This window comes from Garra rufa, chromosome 25, assembly GCF_049309525.1.
Source record: "Garra rufa chromosome 25, GarRuf1.0, whole genome shotgun sequence".
Classification (NCBI taxonomy): Eukaryota; Metazoa; Chordata; class Actinopteri; order Cypriniformes; family Cyprinidae; genus Garra; species Garra rufa.
In genome coordinates this window covers 35,335,321-35,357,247 of record NC_133385.1, presented here as the reverse complement: position 1 = coordinate 35,357,247, position 21,927 = coordinate 35,335,321, and the positions used below count along the sequence as shown (strand labels likewise).

At 33.8% G+C, this 21,927-nt stretch overlaps 1 long non-coding RNA gene across 1 annotated transcript; it reads left to right on the top strand.

The window, feature by feature from the left end:
- Positions 1–19,506: 19,506 nt before the first annotated feature.
- LOC141301177 (uncharacterized) lies at positions 19,507–21,240 on the top strand. The gene is made up of 3 exons (XR_012342123.1): positions 19,507–19,736; positions 20,087–20,189; positions 21,077–21,240. It is a non-coding gene; the product is annotated as an uncharacterized lncRNA (long non-coding RNA).
- Positions 21,241–21,927: the final 687 nt, after the last annotated feature.

The window sequence follows — 21,927 nt, the reverse complement described above, 5'->3', positions numbered from 1 at the left end:
ATTTACAGGTTTCTGTCATTCATTTCTTGCCAAAAAAACTGTATGATTTTCTTTCTTGTAAAACATAAAAGGACATATTTTGAGAAATAGAGGTTAATGGACATTTTTTTTTTTATTTTTTTTTTTTTGTGACCCTGGACCACAAAACCAGTCTTAAGTAGCACAGGTTTATTTAAGGATCATCAATAGCCAAAATTACATTGTAGGGGGTCAAAATTAATGATTTTTCTTTTATGCCAAAATCATTATATTAAGTAAAGATCATGTTGTACATTTTCTACTGTAAATATGTTAAAACTTATTTTTTGAGTTGTAATATGCATTACTAAGAACTTCATTTGGACAACTTTAAAGGTGCTTTTCTCAATATATATATATATTTTTTTGCACCCTCAGATTTCAGATTTTCAAAAAGTTGTATCTCAGTCAAATATTGTCCTATCCTAACAATCCATACATCAATAGAAAGCGTATTTATTAATTTGTTATGTATTCATGTATAAATTTCAATTTTAAAAAAACTGACCCTCATCATTCACATTTGTGTTCCACAGAAGAAAGAAAATCATACAGGTTTGGAACGACACAAGGGTGAGTACATTATGATAGAATTTAGATTTTTAAGTGGGCTGTTCCTTTAAGTCATTATTCACTGATAATCATTCAGTCAAACCTGCAGCACATTATATTTTTCCCCTAAAAAGATGAAAAAATGACATTTCTGTCATAATTTATTCACATTATACTGTTGTTCCAAACCTGTATGAGTTTCTTTCTTCTGTGAAAAATAAAATAAAATAAGCTATTTTTTTTTTAATGTTGGTAATCAGACCATTGACTTCCATTGTGTGAAAAATATTGAGACATTTCTTTCGTATTCAGTTTCTTGACATGAGGGTGATTAAATGACCGAATTGTCATTTTTGGTTGAACCGTCCCTTTAAGTTACAGTTAAGCCTAGAACATGTCTTAGAATTTCCCTTAATGCTGAATGCTGACTTTTTTCAGCCACTTTTCCCCATTCAAGCACAAATTTTTAGCTGCCAGTCTCACTCTTGAACTTCCACAAGAACGGAAGGAATATTTTCACTGAAGAAGGAAATGTCATCCTGGCCGTTTATCAGTACAAAAGGCAAACTTTGGAGCCGAGATGTGTGGATTTAACACCCAGTGAAAGTGCTTCTAATAAAACACTGCTTCATCAGGGTTGAGGCATTTGCAACAGATCACACGATTAGCCTTGTAACCTAAAGCCTGCTCGGCGTAAACATTTGACCACAGAAGCCATCAACAAAACCGCTCACTCTCACTCGTGTGTGTGTGTGTGTGTGTGTGTGTGTGTGTGTGTGTGTGTGGCCTGCGTCCGTGTCTCAATGATGGGCTACCTCTCCGCGCGGCTGTGAGCATGTCGCTTGACAGTCATTGCCGGGGGGCGAGGCTTGCACTGACAGCAGCAGAGACGCTCATTTGAGGGGGAGCCGTCAGAAATGTCACCCGCTCTGGATCCGTCTCCCCCTCCCGCCCCGCATCCGTCACGACCGCGCTTTCACTGGAAGCACGCGGCCCCTCACGACCGGCTGACGGACTGACGAAAGTTTTGGCGGACGGAGAGAAAACTTTCCCTGACAAGGTGACAGTTCTTGATGCATCCAGCTGTCCAGTCTGGGGGCGTCTCTGGAGAGCGGCGGGAGAGGGAGGAGAGGGTCCCTAATCACTAATTTAGTGCCAGCCATGGCATTCTGCCGGGGGGCACATACACAGGAATACAAGGCTGTGTACACACTCATGAGGGCGGACAGGACAGGATGAACCTCTGCTCGCCTCTGCAGCCCGGCTCCTGTGTTTTAGTGTCAGGGTCGTATCGAAACAGCCGCTAACTTCCTGGGCCTGTTTCACATATAAACTTGGGGGCTACACTCGATGCCATAGAATAACCTTTTGTGTCTAAATGGTTCCATATAGAACCTTTAACATCTGAAGAGCCTTTCTGTTTCACAAAAGGTTCTTTGTGGTGAAAGAAAGGTCTTCAGATTATAAAATTGTAAGAAAGAGATGGTTCTTTAGAGAACCTTTGACTGAATGGTTCTTTGTGGAACCAAAAATGGTTCTTCTACGGCATCGCTGTCAAGAACCTTTAAAAGCACCTTTATTTTTAAGATTGTACATGGCCGGAAAGCAGGTGGCGAGAGCATTTGTAGAAAGCGTAGCCAAAAAACATTAATTGTCTTACTCTTGTGTTGTTCAAACACATATGACTTTCTTCTGTGAAACACAAAAGGAAATATTTACAGGAATGTTCACGCTGCTCTTTTCCATACAAAACAATAAAAAAAAAGTCTCATAAAATTCTCAATGTTAGACAAGATAATTAGTTATCTGTGACCCTGAACCACAAAAACAGTCTGAAGTAGCACGGTTATATTTGTAGCAATAGCTAAAAATGCATTGTATGGGTTAAATTTGTCGATTTTTCTTTCATGTCAAAAATCATTAGGATAAAGATCATGTTCCAAGAAGACATTTGTGACCCTGGACCACAAAACCAGTCATAAGGTTAAATTTTACAAAACTGAGATATATACATCATATGAAAGCTCAATACATAAGCTTTCTATTGATGTATAGTTTATTAGGATAGGACAATATTTGGCCGAGATACAACTATTTGAAAATCTGGAATCTAAGGGTGCAAAACAATCAAAATACTGAGAAAATCACTTTTGAAGTTGTCCAAATTAAGTTCTTAACAATGCATATTACTAATCAAAAATTACATTTTGATAGGTTTACAGTAGGAATTTTACAAAAAATCTTAATGTAACATGATCTTTACTTAATTTCCTAATGATTTTTGACATAAAAGAAAAATCAATCATTTTGACCCATACAATGTATTTTTGGCTATTGCTACAAATATACCCCAGCGACTTAAGACTGGTTTTGTGGTCCAGGGTCACATTTAGTATCTATAGGCTATTTTCGCAGTATTTTTATATATTTTTTTTTATTTATTTTTTATTTTTTTGCACCCTCAGATTCCAGATTTTCAAACAGTTGTATCTCAGCCAAATATTGTCGTATCCTAACAAACCATGCATCAATGGAAAGCTCAGTTTCAAACAGTTGACCATTATGACTGGTTTTGTGGTCCAGGGTCACATTTAAGAACCGATACCATTTGCCGTTTGCAAATATGGCAGAAAGAGTTTGAATATGCGTATGCGTAAATGAGATTTGAGTGGTAGATACTTAAATTATGGTATATTAAAGGGATAGTCAGCCAAAAAAAGATAATTAGCCCATTATTTACTAACCCTCCAGGCATCCTAGGTGTATATGACTTCCTTCTTTCAGACGATTGCAATTAGAGTTATATTAAAATTTATCTTGGCACTTCCATGCTTTTAAATGGCATGGGTGGGAGTTTCTCTTCATCTGTCCAAAACAAGTCCAATAAAGTGCATTGATCCATAATAAAAAGTGCCTCACACGACTACAGGAGGTGCATAAAGTGTCATCCTGTAGCGTATCGATGCATTTTTGTAAGAAAAATATCCAGATTTAAAACGTAACAATCACTTTAATCACGCTTGCGCCAACTAGTTGGTGACTCTTGTGAAAACCAAAGTTTGTTTACAGAAGCAAAGGAAGTAAAGTTGCCTTGCTTTAGCAAAGTGGCGCATGCGCAACGCCGACGAATCATGTCATCTGCCTGGGGCTGCTTCCGGGTATGACCAGTTGGTGCACGCTAGATTATGTTGTGAATATGGATATTATTCTTACAAAAGCGCATCGATTCGCTACAGGAGGCCTTCATTCACCCCCCGGAGCCATGTGAGGCACTTTTTTATTATGGATGAATGCACTTTATTGGACTTGTTTTGGACTAATGAAGAGAAACTCCTGCCTATGCCATTCAAAATCTTGGAAGTGCCAGGATAATTTGTAATATAACTCTGATTAGATTTGTCTGTAAGAAGGAAGTCATATACACCTAGGATGCCTGGAGGGTGAGTCAATGATGGGCTAATTTTCATTTTTGGGTGAACTATTCCATTAAGCTATTATATGATATCAGATTTTTATTTATTTATTTATTTGGCATGAATGCATTAAATTTATTGTGACCGTAAAGACAAGTGTAATATTACAAAAGATGTATATTTCAAATAAATGTTGTTCTTTTAAACTTTAAATTCAACAAATAATCCTGAAAAACATGATTTCTACAAAAAATATAAAGCAGCACAGATGTTTTCAACAATGATAATAATAAGAAATGTTTTCTGAGCAAATTGAGATTTATACATCATTTGAAAGCATTCAACTGATTTATGGTTTGTTAAGACAGGACAGGACAGTATTTAAAAAAAAATCTAAATATTGATAAAATCAAATGAAGTTCTTAGCAATGCATATTACTAATCAAAAATTAAGTTTTGATATATTTATAGTAGGACATTTACAAAATATTTTCATGGAACATAATCTTTACTTAATATCCTAATGTTAATCAGCATAAAATAAAAATTTATAATTTTAACGCATACAATGTATTTTTGGCTATTGCTACAAATATACCCGTGCTACTCAGTTTTGTGGTCCAGGGTGCACATTAGAATTATTTATCTAAAGGATCATGTGACACTGAAGACTGGAGTACTGATGCTGAAAATTCAGGTTTGATCACAGGCATAAATTACAGTTTACAATATATTCACATGAAATACAGTTTTTTTTAAGTTGTAATAATATTTCACAATGTTTACTGTTTGTACTGTATTTTTTTTTTTATTATTATTAAATAAATTCAGCCTTAATGAGCAGAGGAGACCTAATAAATAGAGATGAATAAATAAAATTATATTTAAAATTAAAATGAAATTCATTAAAAATGTACACTAGTATAGCTTATAAAGAGTGTGTGATTGGTTGCAGCTGTGTGTAATCAGTGCAATGGATTATGGGAAATGTAGTCCAGGGCAACCTGCAGCAGTTTGTCTTGTGAGAGTCAATATACTGTGAGAGTGACATCTGGTGGAGAGTGGATGGAAAACCACGGACCGGATTTGTGACAGAGGGTGAGTAAATCATGGTGTAATTTTTATTTTATTTTTATTTTTTGGGTGAACTATCCCTTTAAGGGGAGACACTGCATGCAAAAACACTGTTCTTTCATGCACCTGTCAAGTTTGAGATTTTGGGCTTTTTGGTGTTTCATAAAGTGTTTTTTCAGACTAGTGGAAAGAAAACAGCCAAAAGACACTGCAAGTCTTTCTTTTATAGCACTTTATCTATTTCTGTCAATAGATTTCAATTACAATCCATATTTTTAAAGGCCGTTTTCTCAAAAAAAAATTATTTTTTTTTCTCCTACACTGAGCCATAAATCTCCACTTCAGTAGCACTTACACACACCAAACTTTGCATTTGTATTCCTGTCTATATCCTGAAGGTTTTTACAGAGGGATTTGTTCATATATAATTTGCTTGATTTTATACAACATTTTATTCCTCCAAAAATGGTAAAAATAAAAATACATTGTTTTCTGTCTGTTCTAAAAATTTTCTGAATTATGGAGTGACAAAACGAGATACCCAAAATCCCCTCTGTAAAAACATTTGACTCTAATATGTCAAGAAAATTAAACAAGAATTTTGAAACTGACTCCATCCAGTGTTTAGATTTTTATACTAGAAATGTTTGCAAATTAGAGCATATTTAATTAAATAATGCCTAATTTGCATATTAAACCCTAACATTTTAGAAAACTTGTAATACAAAAAATGTTTGCAATCATCACAGTAATCAATCACCTGGGCAAGTAAGGTGATAACTATTAGTTCATTTGTTTACCCTATTCACCTGCAGTGTCTTGCCTTAACAGAAATAAAGTTTATTTTTACATGTTTTTAAATGTACTTTTCTTTTACAGCTGCTTGTTAATGAAAGGTATCAAGATTCTCTTTGTCAACCAGAGGTTCATAAAGTCACGGACACACAGACGTCTCCACATATTCTCGCCATTGCACCGCTGTGGCCTGAAATCGCAAAGAAATCTCTCTCACAGTAGTCGTGGACAGCGGCAGAGCCCTGCATTGTTTTGTTAGTTAATTGGTCCTGACCCTTTTTTTCCAGGCTCTTCGTCTCTTTAGCGGGATGGCTGTGTAGATCACCGCGCGCCTTATCTAATTTCATTAATGTGATCTCCTGTCCATTGGCTGACAGCTTAATGGTCATTATTTGTGGTTCCCTTCAAATAAAGCTCAGACTGTAAATTGCAGTCTGTGGCAATTGGGATCTAAGTGCCACCCTGCATTACTATATAATATCTATTCCTTTAATTAACTGAAAGCCACACTGACATTTATTGGATTGCAAGTTACTTGTTAATGGCAATAAATTGCATAGAGGAAAAAAAATATCATTGCTTATTTTACATCAATAATTTGTGGACCTTTAGGTAATGATTATTCATTATTCTCTCTACATGGCTGTCATGTTTGTTAAAGTGTTCGGAGGTTTACTTCACAATGGTGCAGAGAGACTGCAAACATGTCACAGTATATGCTGCGAATTCAAATGAGCCGTCACTCATTGTAAAGTCATTAGTGTAATGGTAAAACTAATTCATATCAGCTATAAGGCTGATGAAAATATATGATTGCAAATAAATATATTAATTATTTGGGGAAAGTTTCTCCGGTGTGCGCTGTTAAATAAGTCTGGCTGGCAGCTAAGACAGGTTAGCTACACCTGAAGAAAATACTGTTGCTGGCTGCATTTAATTACTGTAATGACACAGTGTTGTTATGAGCTATAGGAATTCAAAATGTGACTTAAATTAGGATATATGTCTATATATATCAGGGTCATTATAGTTAACTAAAAAAAAAAAAAAAATGTTACTTTAAATATAATAAAATAAATGACTGAATGAATGAAAAGTTTATAGACATATGTTAAAAATAAAAAAGACAAAAAGAAAAAAAAATATTAAAATGAAAACAGAAAATATCAAAATAAAACAAAATTTATTAAAGCTGTAGTAATGATACTATGTAAATAAAATATCACTTATATAATTTATATTAAATAAATGATGAAACCTAATGAACCTAATGAAATGTCTTGACGAGGAAAATTTTCCATTCTATGTTAATGTGTGTGCTTTTGAAACAGGAATATTATTATATTATATTATATTATATTATATTATATTATATTATATTATATTATATTATATTATATTATATTATATTTGCTACCTTCCCATTTAGATAGCATATATAACTTATAATGCATAGTGTATAGTGCTATATAATTAATTAATATTAGCACATTTTAAATGCATATTTACATTTTTATCGAATTAAATTAAATATTATTTTATCTAGACACTATGAATCAATTTATTTTTATTTATTTATTTATTTGTGTGTGTGTGTGTGTGTGTGTGTGTGTGTATATATATGTGTATTTATTTATATAGTTTTGATTTTAATTTTAGTTAAAGTCTTTTGCCCAGTGTTTGTCATTATTTTTGTATTATTATTTTTTTAATTAAATATTAATATAGTTTTTATTAGGTTTTACTTTTTAGTTTTAGTTAAAAATAAAGTAAAAAGCCGATTTTTATTTATTTATTTAGTTCAGTTAATGTTTATTTTATTCCAAGTATTTTTTTTTTATTGAATGGTTTTAATTCTAGTTAATGATAATAGCCCTTCCTTAAGATGACTTAATATTAGTAATATTAAAATAATATAATCTAAAAATTAAAATGCTGAAAAACACATTAAATCAAAATGCAAACTGCATGTCATATTTTTTTTTCTTCCCTTCAAATATTGTGTTAGAAAACAGGGGGCAAAAATAATAAAATAAAATAAGAGAGAACCAATCTTAGATATTTAAGTGGCCGTTCTAGAAAGAAAAGACCATAGATTTATACATTGCTTCTTCTTCTATTCTTCTTAATGTATATTAAAATGAAAGGCTACTTAAATGCCTAATTGAAAACTATATGACTGGTTTGATTTTAACCCAATTTTTTTTAGTTTTTCTTTTTCTTCTGTGAGCGGCTTGTACTCTTCCGAGCTTCTCGAGGCCTGTATACTCCCCACACCAGCTAGCAATCCTCACGCGATGCCTCTTGAAGTCTCAGTCACTCAGTTGCCACCAGCTTGCCAATTGTGTGAACATATTCCCTGTCAGAGCGGCAGAGTCGGCGCTCACTGTCTCTTTGCCTGCCACGGCGGTGATCAGACCTCCGGCCCTCCGTGATCTGACAGGCCTGCCACTCTGATGACTTCCTCAGCCGGAGAGCCGCGACGCTTGTGAAAGCTTGGCTCTCGCCGCACCAAAGTCAAAAGAGAAGAATCAGCCCCCCACCCCCCACCCCCCCCGCGCTGTCCTGTCCGATCACGACACGCGAGCCGCGGCACACAAACTTTGAGGAAGAGAACATCAGGCAGGCAGAGCAGCACATCGAGTACGGAGCATGATGGGTAACGAGAGACAGCACCAGCCGGGGTCGTGACCTTATGAACCTGCGCGGCCACCCTGCAGGGAAAGGCGTGTTGAGATGCGTCAAACCCGGCCAGTCACGGCCCATCAAGCGCAGCAGACGGACGTTTCTCGCTCCGTCTTCCTCTATTGTGTAGGAGATTATGAGAACAGGAGACAAGCGACGGGCTTTAAAGTGAGCAGTCGCTGTCCGCTCTAGCTATCGTCACTGACTCTGAGTCACGGCTGAAAAAACATCCCTCGCAAACTGCACAAGTGAGCAGCGGTGTCAAAACAACGGCCGCTTTGAAAGACGCGGAAGAGGAAAAGAGTACACAGAACAGCATGCAGGTCATTATGAGTGATGTTTGCTAAGGCAAGTATTGCTCAGGCTTAGAATCTGAACAAACCACTATAAGCCAAAGTATTATGATTGATTTGACTTATATATTACTTATATATTATATTTTGTTATATACAGTCAAGCCCGCAATTATTCATACCCCTGGCAAATTCTGACTTAGAAGTACTTTTATTTAACCAGCAAGTTTTTTTTTTTACCTGAAATGACTCAGGCTTCTCCCAAAAGATAATAAGATGATGTACAAGAGGCATCATTATGGAAAAAAAATATATTTCTCAGCTTTTATTTACATTTGAACAAAAAGTGGCATGTCCAAAATTATTCATACCCTTCTCAATAATCAATAGAAAAGCCTTTATTGGCTATTACAGCAATCAAACTCTTCCTATAATTGCTGACCAGCTTTGTGCATGTCTCCACTGGTATTTTTGCCCATTCATCTTTAGCGATGAGCTCTAACTCTTTCAGGTTGGAGGGTCTCCTTGCCATCACCCTGATCTTTATCTCCCTCCACAGATTCTCAATTGGATTTAAGTCAGGACTCTGGCTGGGCCACTGCAAAACGTTAATGTTTTTGTCTGCTAACCATTTCTTCACCACTTTTGCTGTGTGTTTTGGTCGTTGTCGTGCTGAAATGTCCACTGGTGCCCAAGGCCAAGTTTCTCTGCAGACTGCCTGATGTTGTTGTTGAGAATTTTGATGTATTGCTCCTTTTTCATGGTGCCGTTTACTGTGATTAGGTTCCCTGGTCCACCGGCTGAAAAACACCCCCAAAACATTAGGTTCCCACCACCATGTTTGACAGTGGGGATGGTGTTCTTAGGGTTGAAGGTTTCTCCTTTTTTACGCCAAATGAAGGCTACATCTTTGTGGCCAAACAATGTAATTTCATCTAATTTCATTAATTCATCTGACCATAAAACAGAAGATCAGAAGTCTTCTTCTTTGTCCAGACGAGCATTTGCAAATGCCAAGCGGGCTTTTGTGTGTCTTATCTGGAGAAGTGGTGTCCTCCTTGGTCTGTGTCTGTGAAACCCAGCGGTCTGCCTTGAGATGTTGCTACCAGCAGAGCCCAGATTCATCAGGATGGCCTTGGTGGTGATCCTTTTTTACCTCTCTCACTATCCTCCTGGCCAGCACAGGTGTCATTATTGGCTTCCGATCACGTCCTCTGAGATTTTTCACAGTGCAGAACGTCTTGTATTTTTAAATAATACTTTGCACTGTAGCCACTGGAACTTCAAAACATTTAGATATGGTCTTATAGCCCTTTCCTGACTTGTGACCAGCCACAATGTGCAGCCGCAGATCCTCAGTGAGCTCCTTTGAATCTTTTTTTTTTTTTTTTTTTTTTTATCAGGGCAATTAGGATGCTTTAGAACAGCTGGGACTATTTGGAATGGTATAGAACTTTGGATTTTCCCATAGACTGTGACAGTTTGCAAAGGGTATGAATAATTTTGGACATGCCACTTTTTGTTCAAATGTAAATAAAAGCTGAAAAATATATATTTTTTTTTTCCCACAAGGATGCCTCTTGTACATCGTCTTATTATCTTTTGGGGGAAGCCTGTGTAATTTCTGGTCTAAAACTTGCTGGTTGAATAAAAGCAACTTTAAGTCAGAATTTGCCAGGGGTATTAATAATTTCGGGCTTGATTTTTTTCCCTTTAAGGTCAGTAAGGTCAATAAACATGTGATGAGGAATGCAAGGTTCAAAGGTCAGTCCTGTGATTTAATCAATGCTTATTAACCATTGTTTCCCACTGGGTTATTTGGCCATTTTTGGGCTCCTGTAGAGATTGACAGGATGTCGTCAAGCGTTGACATGAGTATTGATAAAACTCACTGTATAATGCAGCTCATTAGGTGCTAAAAGTATATTTATATATTTGGAAAGTAAACACAAGACGCAAAATACGTACTAATAAGTACAAATCACTGCAATTTCCAACAGAAATGTCCACTGAGTGGCACTAAAAGAGTGTTAGTTTTCTTTCCCCAGAACAGATAAACGTACATATGGTTAGTTTTGTGGACAAGGCTACATAGTATACAGATGCGACTACTGGGCATGTGCGCATCAATCAGGGCGTTTCCTCTGAGGAGGCAAGGGTGGCAGTGACTCCTCAGAAAATTAGATGAGAAAAAAAAATCTAAGTTAAAAAATAAAACAACGCCAATATTACAAAATATAACATTAAAAAGTGTATAAATCGCCCGTTTTTCTAAAGTAAAACTGTCCAACTGCGTGCATGTAAAGGAGTCCCCCTAAGCGTGCCGTGAGTTTTTGGGAGGTAATTGAGAATGAATGGGGGGAAAGTCAAGTGAGAGGAGGCAATGTCTCTATCGTGATATGATTGGATATGACTGGTTATGATCGGCTGTGATTGGTTCATGTGATAAATCCTGCCTCTTGTGGTCATGCACGTTCATGAATCAGTCTGAATGAACAATGCAATGGCATTAATGGGACGACTAATTTAAAAAAGTAAGTAAACAACTCATACACCCAGATAAAACCCCTTGATTATGTCAAATGTTATTTTGTTTTAATGAGTAAAATAAGTATTTGACCCCTTCGCAAAACATTGCTTATTACTTGGTGGCAAACCCTTGTTGGCAAACACAGAGGTCAGACGTTTCTTGTAGTTGGCCACCAGGTTTGCACACATCTCAGGAGGGATTCTGTCCCACACTCCTCTTTGCAGATCCTCTCCAAGTCATTAAGGTTTTGAGGCTGACGTTTGGCAACTCGAACCTTCAGCTCTCTCCACAGATTTTCTATGGGATTGGGGTCTGGAGACTGGCTAGGCCACTCCAGGACCTTAATGTGCTTCTTCTTGAGCCACTCCTTTGTTGCCTTGGCTGTGTGTTTTCGGTCATTGTCATGTTGAAATACTCCAGCGAGGAGGTTCTCACCCAAGGTTTGATGGGACATGGCCCCGTCCATCTTCTCTTTGATGCGGTGCAGTTGTCCTGTCCCCTTAGCAGAGAAACACCCCCAAAGCATAATGTTTCCACCTCCATGTTTGACGGTGGGGATGGTGTTGTTGGGGTCATAGGCAGCATTCCTCCTCCTCCAAACACGGTGAGTTGAGTTGATGCCAAAGAGCTGGATTTTGGTCTTATCTGACCACAACACTTTCACCCAGTTCTCCTCTGAATCATTCAGATGTTCATTGGCAAACTTCAGTCAGGCCTGTACATGTGCTTTCTTGAACAGGGGGACCTTGCGGGCACTGCAGGATTTCAGTCCTTTTCACCTTTTTTTTTTGGTAACTATGGTCTTGAGATCATTGATAAGATAATCGCACCAACTGTTGTCACCTTCTCACCAAGATGCTTGGTGATGGTCTTGTAGTCCATTCCAGCCTTGTGTAGGTGTACAATCTTGTCCCTGACATCCTTGGACAGCTCTTTGGTCTTGGCCATGATGGAGAGTTTGGAATCTGATTGATTGCTTCTGTGGACAGGTGTCTTTTGTACAAGTAACAAGCTGAGATTAGAAGCACTTCCTTTAAGAGAGTGCCCGTAGTCTCAGCTTGTTACCTGTATAAAAGATACCTGGGAGCCAGAAATCTTGCTGATTAATAGAGGATCAAATACTTATTTCACTCATTAAAATGCGAATCAATTTATAACTTTTTTGAAATGCATTTTTCTGGATTTCTTTTGCCTCTCAATGTTAAAATAAACCTACCATTAAAATTATAGAATGATTATTTCTTTAACAGTGTCAACTTGTTGAGATTCATACTTGGCTTAAATACAATATCGATTGCATTGTTCATGTAAAAATATAAAATAGATTTTCTTTTTGTTTATTTAACCAAGAAAATGTGACTGTGATATTAACTTACATTTGATTAAAAAAAGAAAACCTTTGGTGCTCTAACTCTAATGTTCCATGACATTTTAAAATAATGTACCATCTGCACTACACCTAAACTTGCCCGATAGTATGAACAAAAGCGAATGTAGTGTAAACGCAATCACAAGCATGCCTTTTTAGCTTGTTTTTCAGTCTCTCATCTTTCAGCTCTTTTATTGTTGGTCATGTTTTCCACATGATTTGTACTCAAGGATTCCACATCCTAAGTCCAATTCCGAGCAAGCTTTTTATGTCCGGAAAGCAAAACATATGGAGCTGTAATCATAACTGTGTACGAAAACAATTACAAGTGCTCACTGTTTTACCACCTGTAGTGTTGTTATACTTGTACATGTTATTACATGATTTGTACGTATTAGTACTTAGTTTGCATCTCGCAAAAAAGTTCCCACAGGTACGTTTTCACCATGAGACCTGGTTGCACAGAACTTTTGAAAATAATAATAATAAAAAGTTATATTTTTGGCAAATGTAAAAGACCTTTCACACCAAAAATATTTCAAACCTGAAAGACTAGGCGTGTAATGTCATTGCTGTTAATGTTTGTTTACGTGATGCATGGCATTCCCAAACGTTTTTGTCAGCTTTTATGTCAACTCTTTTGACATAAAATATTTTCTTGAAATATCTATAAAGAAGTTAACACTTCAAATAATTTTACAACACATTCACATTTTTTTTACAGATCAGTGTAGCTTAATGGTCACATTGACGTGGAGGTAATTAAAATAGGCAAATTAAATATTTGTATTTTTAGTTTTCAAGTGTTTAAATTGTTTATTTCACATTTTTATTATTTAATTAACTTTAGCTTTTTTTTTATCAACTCACAAATCCACTGCAGTTCTTACATTAAGCCTAGTTTAGGAAAGCCTGGTTTAATGCAACATTTAATGCATTTCATGATGTTGACATTTAAAAAAAGAAAATATATTTAAAAATTCTTTGCATGTTTTATATCGATATGCTACGTTTAATGGTAAATTTAAAACGTCATCTAAAAGTAATCTAAAAAAATAACCTAAAATAAATAATCCAGATTAGGTTACTAAATGCTTATTTTACAATTTTATTTTATTTATTTATTTTATTATTATTATTTTTTTTTTTTGGTTTTTGGTTTTTACAAGAAAAGTGTCACTATCTTGTACCTAAACTGAAAATGTACCTTGCATTTTGTATTTTACTTTATTTTGTTTTATTTATTATTTTGACAAGAAAAGTGTCACTAAATATTGTACCTAAATTCAAATTTATCTTGCGTTTTATTTTATTTTACTATTTTATTTTACTATTTTATTTTATTTTATTTTATTTTATTTTATTTTATTTTATTTTATTTTATTTTATTTTATTTTATTTTATTTTATTTTATTTTATTTTATTTTATTTTATTTTATTTTATTTTATTTTATTTTATTTTATTTTGACAAGAAAAGTGTCACTAAATATTGTACCTAAACTGAAAAGTATCTTGCATTTTGTATTTTATATCAATATGGTACGTTTAATGGCAAATTTAAAACGTCATCTAAAAGTAATCGAAAAAAGTAACCTAAAATAAGCAATCCAGATTAGGTTACTAACTGTATTACAATTTGTAAGTAATCTAACAATAAAACTTGTAATGCAATTAAATTTAATTTTAGGTTTATCAATGAAAAGTTTATAATCATTGATTACAAGACTAAAATTGTGCTTTAGTCACTCTATAATATAATCGGCACCAGCTTGTGCAGCTCTGTGGACATAAACTCACATTATTCCCTTACTTCAAATCTGGTTCAGCTAATCTTGCTAAAGCTGTATAATGCTAGCGCTGGGGTCAGTATGGTCATGTGATGTGGAATGTGAGGTCAGAGGTCAGCCTCATGCTTGAGTGAATGCTTATTAACTGTGCTGTTTCCTGCTGGCTGATTTGGCGATATCTGGCTTCCTGTGGAGATTGGCAGGCCGTCGTCTGGCAGCGAGAGCCGCGTCGCACCGACCCTAACGGTGCCGTATATTGGCTTAATTGTCAGTTTGAATGTGTGCTGTTTATTTAATTAGATCTAGAAGAATTCCAGCGAGTCTGTCAGTACTGCTGTTTCCTGCTGCGCATATTAAAACCACAGCCATCGTCATTGTTAGTTATGAGTAGTAGAGCAGCATATGACTGAAACAAACCTCACTTTTTAGAACGATTTAATAATTATATTTAATTGCATGGCTTCTAAATGTAGTATATCAGCATATGACGAGAACGTTTTACTAAATATTGTACCTAAATTGAAATGTATCTTGCATTTATTTTATTTTATTTTATTTTATTTTATTATTTTGACAAGAAAAGTGTCACTAAATATTGTACCTAAATTGAAATGTATCTTGCATTTTGTATTTTATTTTATTTTATTTTATTTTATTTTATTATTTTGACAAGAAAAGTGTCACTAAATATTGTACCTATTGAAATGTATCTTGCATTTTGTATTTTATTTTATTTTATTTTATTTTATTTTATTTTATTCAATTCTATTTTATTTTATTTTATTTTATTTTATTTATTATTTTGACATAAAAGTGTCACTAAATATTGTACCTAAATTGAAAATTATCTTGTGTTTTATTTTATTTTATTTTACTTTTTTATTTTATTTTATTTTATTTTATTTTATTTTATTTTATTTTATTTTATTTATTTTATTCAATTTTATTTTATTTTATTTATTATTTTGACATAAAAAGTGTCACTAAATATTGTACCTAAACTGAAATGTATCTTGCATTTTGTATTTTATTTTATTTTATTTTATTATTTTGACATAAAAAGTGTCACTAAATATTGTACCTATTGAAATGTATCTTGCATTTTGTATTTTATTTTATTTTATTTATTTTATTTTATTTTATTATTTTGACAAGAAAAGTGTCACTAAATATTGTACCTAAACTGAAATGTATCTTGCATTTTGTATTTTATTTTATTTTATTTTATTTTATTTTATTTTATTTTATTTATTTATTATTTTGACATAAAAAGTGTCACTAAATATTGTACCTAAACTGAAATGTATCTTGCATTTTGTATTTTATTTTATTTTATTTTATTTTATTTTATTTTATTATTTTGACATAAAAAGTGTCACTAAATATTGTACCTAAACTGAAATGTATCTTGCATTTTGTATTTTATTTTATTTTATTTTATTTTATTTTATTTTATTTATTTATTATTTTGACATAAAAAGTGTCACTAAATATTGTACCTAAACTGAAATGTATCTTGCATTTTGTATTTTATTTTATTTTATTTTATTTTATTTTATTATTTTGACATAAAAAGTGTCACTAAATATTGTACCTATTGAAATGTATCTTGCATTTTGTATTTTATTTTATTTTATTTATTTTATTTTATTTTATTATTTTGACAAGAAAAGTGTCACTAAATATTGTACCTATTGAAATGTATCTTGCATTTTGTATTTTATTTTATTTTATTTTATTTTATTTTATTTATTTATTATTTTGACATAAAAAGTGTCACTAAATATTGTACCTAAACTGAAATGTATCTTGCTATATTTTTTATTTAAAATAAAGCTAAACTAAACTGAACTAAACAAACAAACAAACAATAAATTAAATATGTATTCAAATAAATAAACAAACAAACAAACAAACAAACATTTTTGCTACAAACGTATTTCATTCATTTAGTTTCATTTTATTCATTTTATTATCACATTAAAACTAATAAATACAACCGAATAAAAACTATACAGACTAATAATATTAATAATAACAATGACAAAAGCAACAAAATTGCTAAAACTTTAAAAACAAATGATAAAATAAAATCTAATGCAAAACAATAAAAAATGCAAAAGTATATCACAGACATATAAATTACACTGTGCTTATAATATTATAACTGCGACCACGATTCACAATAGACAGTGTTCAATAATTGTATGTATTATGTAATTGTTTAATGTTGTTATATAAAGTAATTATAAATAGTTGAATCATGTTATGTAATTATATAAAAATGTAATATAAAATCCAAATATTGTGTCTAAATATGTAATTATGAAATGATATAAATATTCAAATGACAATTAAATATTAGGTGTTTCACATTGAACGTTGCATTGACCAAACATCATCTAGCACTGGATATATCCATTTGTAATAATTAATAGCAGTGATTTCTTAAGGTGTGATTTGTGTCAGAGTGTTTCTCATTTCTGGCTTCTTCGATAAACAGCTTTGGCTGATCTTGTCGGCTAAAGGCGATTCTTGCGTGAAAATCAGCTTTGCGGATTCTGTTTTCCTAAATAATCGAGCGTCATCTCCTACCTTCGGATAATATTTGCTTTGCCGTTTTCCCCACCGAATCTTATTATCCATCTGGGATCCGTTTTTTTACACCACAATCAATTTCAATGAGCGGAAATTAGATGAGAGCTTTATGTATTTGACAAATAGATAATTGGCCTTACTTAACCCTGACCTTAAAGTGCCACTTTGTCAGAGTATAATCTGCTCAGAATTATTGAAGCATTCAATTAACCAGATTAAATGACACAAGCCTGCAAACAGACAGCATGTCTCTCTCTCTCGTTCCCTCTCTCTCTCTCTCTCTCTCTCTCTCTCTCCCTCTCGCTTTAATTATCTGATGGTGTTTGTTGTGGAGATGTTTAATGGGACTTTGCTGTATTGTATGGATCAACCCCTCCACCTACTGTGTGGCTCCGTTCCAATCCTAGCTTTCTGATTCTGAGCACTCTGGCTAGCATCTTTGTGTGTCGTACTTTAAACACTTCTTACGTGAAGCACACCAGACTTGACTTATATAAAAATTTAAATATAGTTTGCTGTTAGCATGCTGTTAAACTAACAGCACAATAGCCAAATGAGCATAAAAATACATAGCACACACAAATGTATGTATATATATATATATATATATATATATATATATATATATATATATATATATATATATATATATATATATATATATATATATATATATATATATATTTTTTTTTTTTTTTTTTTTTTTTTTTTTACTACAAAATATGTTTAATCTCAGGGACAGGTTAGGTGATACACTCAAAAAAAAAAGGTGTTGAATGAACGTAACTAAATTATGGTAAACTTTTCCATCCAATTGAATTGCGTTTCTCTAACAAAATCTAACCAGTTTGAAATGATTTGTTGTAATCTTGTTAGATGAACATAAATTTATTTAATCAAAACAACAAACTAAAATTTGGTCATTCCTACTTGATAATGTTTTGCCATGCCTAATAGAGAAATTCTTGTCAGATTAACTACATTTAATTTCGCCATGCATAATGAATAAAATATTGCCATATTAATTGCATTTTTTTGTCAGAATGTAAACTACACAAATTTTTGTCCTGCTTACAAGATAAAATTATACCTACATAACATAACAAATGAGACACTTTAAATTAAGTTTCAGTAAATTAAAAACTCTTTTTCATAATTATAATAAAGTGTACATTTATAGTCTGCTGTAAAGAAAAGAAGAAATTTCAGCACAAGCTTTTATACATGAACACTTATCATACACTCTAAAAAGTGCTGGGTTATTTTTGTAAACACATTGCTGGGTTAATTGTGCTGGGTCAAAATTCTGGGTTGTTTGAGGCACTGTAAACACACAGTTGGGTTGATCATGCTGGGTCAAATGGACTATAAGGGGTTCTTTCACTATGAACACCTGGGTTGGGTTATTTTGACCCAACCGGTTTGTTTAATTTTTTCACTTCATCAAACATTCTGGATTCTTCACTCGTCTCGTCGCCAGGCGGTCACGCACCTCGCAGCAAGCAGGATTATAAGGTAAATTAATAATATGATTATATAATTATTTACCTTTATTTTTAATAAGTTGTGTTTTAGAGCGTACTGATTTCACTGTTTAATGCAATATTTGATATGTCGCTGTGCGGGGTTGGCATTTTATTCCGTGAATGACGAACGTTGTAACTTAAGCAGCCTAGCGATGTAACGTTACTTTTTTGCCTCAACAATCGCTTTATTGTTATATAAAGTGTGTGTGTGTGTGTGTGTGTGTGTGTGTGTGTGTGTGTGTGTGTGTGTGTGTGTGTGTAGTGTTATTTGTATAATTTACAGTATACAGATATGGCCTTTATTTTAACGCCTTATGGAAAGAGTAGGTCAGAAATACGGGGGTAAGTTCCTTTACTGTCTGCATACTGTATTGCTTTGTAATGTTTTGTCAAAATTAGATCATTTCATACAAAAATTGATCTTTTAAGGGCATATTTTTCAAGTAAATGTTTGCGACGTGCCGAATCCAACGATAGATCCATATGTTTTATGTTGAGCATTTTCGCGGTTTTTTCCTTGAGGTAACTTATCTGCATTAGCTAAAACGCTATGTCCCTTACTTTAATAATGTTAAACCACAATATGACTGGTATGTACCATTGTTTATTACTTAAATGTAATGTTGTCTTAGCTACAGTATGTAAAGTTAGACTTAATCTCTCGTGGTGTATGTGGCCGTTCACATGTCGCGTTTTTTGCGCACTGAAGTTCGTTATTATACGCTCATAATGGAAGCTCATTTTTTCCAGGCGCGGGACATGGTTGCTTAGCAACGGCAGACGCCATGGGAGAGCAAGCTGCGTTTTTGGAAAGAAAGCGACGCGTCTTGCGTTTTCACGCGTTTTTAGGCGCGGCATGTGAACGGCCCCTTACTCTTCCTCTATTTTAGTGAATGCCTGTGTTGCATTACAAACTAGGATACCAGTATAAACCTTAAACTTATTGAACCACATTTGTTTTTCAGATTTGATCAGATTTCACAAGACTTTAGGAAGCTATATCCAGAGGCAGACTTTTTGAAGACTGGGCTACAGTTGCAGACCTAATTCTTGCCAGTGCTCAGCAAGGGACATTCCTGGGTGACATGACTTAAGGTAAGCTTTTTCTAATAATATGTCAATCTATAAAACAATATGCAACTGTATTTGACACACATCAACTGGTAAATACAATGGTACAGTAACACTTAACTAGTTGCTTATTAGCTTGTATATTGGCTGTTAATTAGTACTTATGAAGCACAAACTGTTGCCTTATTCTGCATGAGCATATTCTACATCCCTGAATCTGACCCCATACCTAAACTTAACCTGCAGTAGTTGAATGAGGGTGGGAATTAATTTGCATTGTTTAAAGGAATGAAGAAATCTTCATATGAAAGTGTTTCAGTTTGTTTTGATTATAAAATATGGTTCACAGTTTGCATATTATTCCTATGGTTTAGATGCTAAAGGGGAAAGTGCTTTCAAAGTCCTGCCCACTCTGGATAAAAGGTCTTCAGACCCACAACCACGGAATCCCGGAGGCCATTCATTGACGTACAACCTGTAAGTTTTGTTTTACGTTTTCTGCTCTAATAAGGGTGTATGTGTATATATATAAACACAGTGGTGGCCAAAATTATTATAACAGTTGTATTTTCACCAGCTAAAAAATGATTTTAAGTCAGTGTTTTTTATCTTTTGCTGTAGTGTGTCAGTGAGAAATATCAGTTTACATTGGCACAACAGCCAATCCTCCACAGAGATCTGATCTCATCATCATCCAGTCTGTCTGGAATGACATGAAGAAACAGAACAAACTGAGACAGACTAAATCCAGAAGAACTGTGACAACGTCCCCAAGATGCTTCAAGAGACCTACCTGCAAAGCTACCTGAAAAACTATGTGCAAGTGCACCTAGTGTAGGACAAAAGCTGCTTTAAACGCAAAAGGACGGTCAAACCAAATGTTGATTTAATTTAGTTAATCAAGGTTAATTGATTAAGAACATTTATTTATGACATTATTTTTGACAGAGTCATTTTATGACATTTTTAGACAAGTGCTTAAAACTTTTAACAGTATTGTAGCTTTGCAGTTAGGTCTCTTGGAGCATCTTGGTGACGCTTTCACAGTTCTTCTAGATGATGATGAGATCAGATCCTGTGTGGAGCACAGAACAAAAATGTCACTGGATTATCACAATTAATGGCAAAATGAATGGAAATGTAAACCGATATTTCCTACTGACACACTACAGCAAAAGATAGAAATCACTGACTTAAAACCTTATTTAGCTGGTGAAAATACTAGTTTTCTAATAATTTTGACCACAACTGTATGAAAAGTTGAGAAGCAAAATGAGCATATTTCATGCCTCTGTGTTTATGTTCATAAAATACACTTAACTTAAAATGTAATGTTGCAAGACTAAATGTCGTATAATTAACAGGTGGGGACCAACATGGTGGATTTGAGCCTTGGGATGAGACAACAACATTTCTAGACCTTCGCCATTGTTCCAGGCCATGCCATTGAAGCGGACTTGTTGCCTGGGAATTTCTCCAGCTTGCAGTATATCATATTGATGGACATAAGTCTTCATGTGTGAAGTTTTTTTTTTGGCCACTTGTAACATGTTTTAAATTGTAAGAATTGTCTAGTGGACTCTTTGTTTGGCTTAGTTTTAATGGCACAATGTTTGGAATGATTCTAATGTGGTAATAAATCATTTTTGAGTGTTATGGTGCTGCAATGTTGACATAAAGAATATGAATATAGTGTGCCTTGTTTACAGTTTTGTGTTTAAAAGAAACTGATCTACTAAAACCGTTATTTGTGTCTTTAAGGGTTGGACAAAATGTGTGACAGCTACACCTATTTGAAAACTGTATTAAAAAGAAATATGAAAACTCATTAAAATGACATTTACATATTCATTTTTTTGTGTTGTGTAACTGTATTACAGAAAAACAATAATAATTTTACATTCTTTTGTGATTTATATATTATTATTGGTAAATATAAAGGTAGCAAGGCAATTAGACAATAAATAACCCAATATTTTGGTAGTTTTTAACCCAGCAACACAGTTAATCTGACCCACTGGTTGGGTCAAATAAACAACCCAGCATTTTGGGTCAAATGATTTAACCCAGCACTTGGGTCAAAACAACCCAACGCGTGTTCTGTCCCATAGTTACCCAGCAGCTGGGTTATGGTTGGGTTATTTTTTAACCCAGCACTTTTTAGAGTGTACAAACCTCAACAGTGGTGACAATAAATATTCATACTACAGAGCAT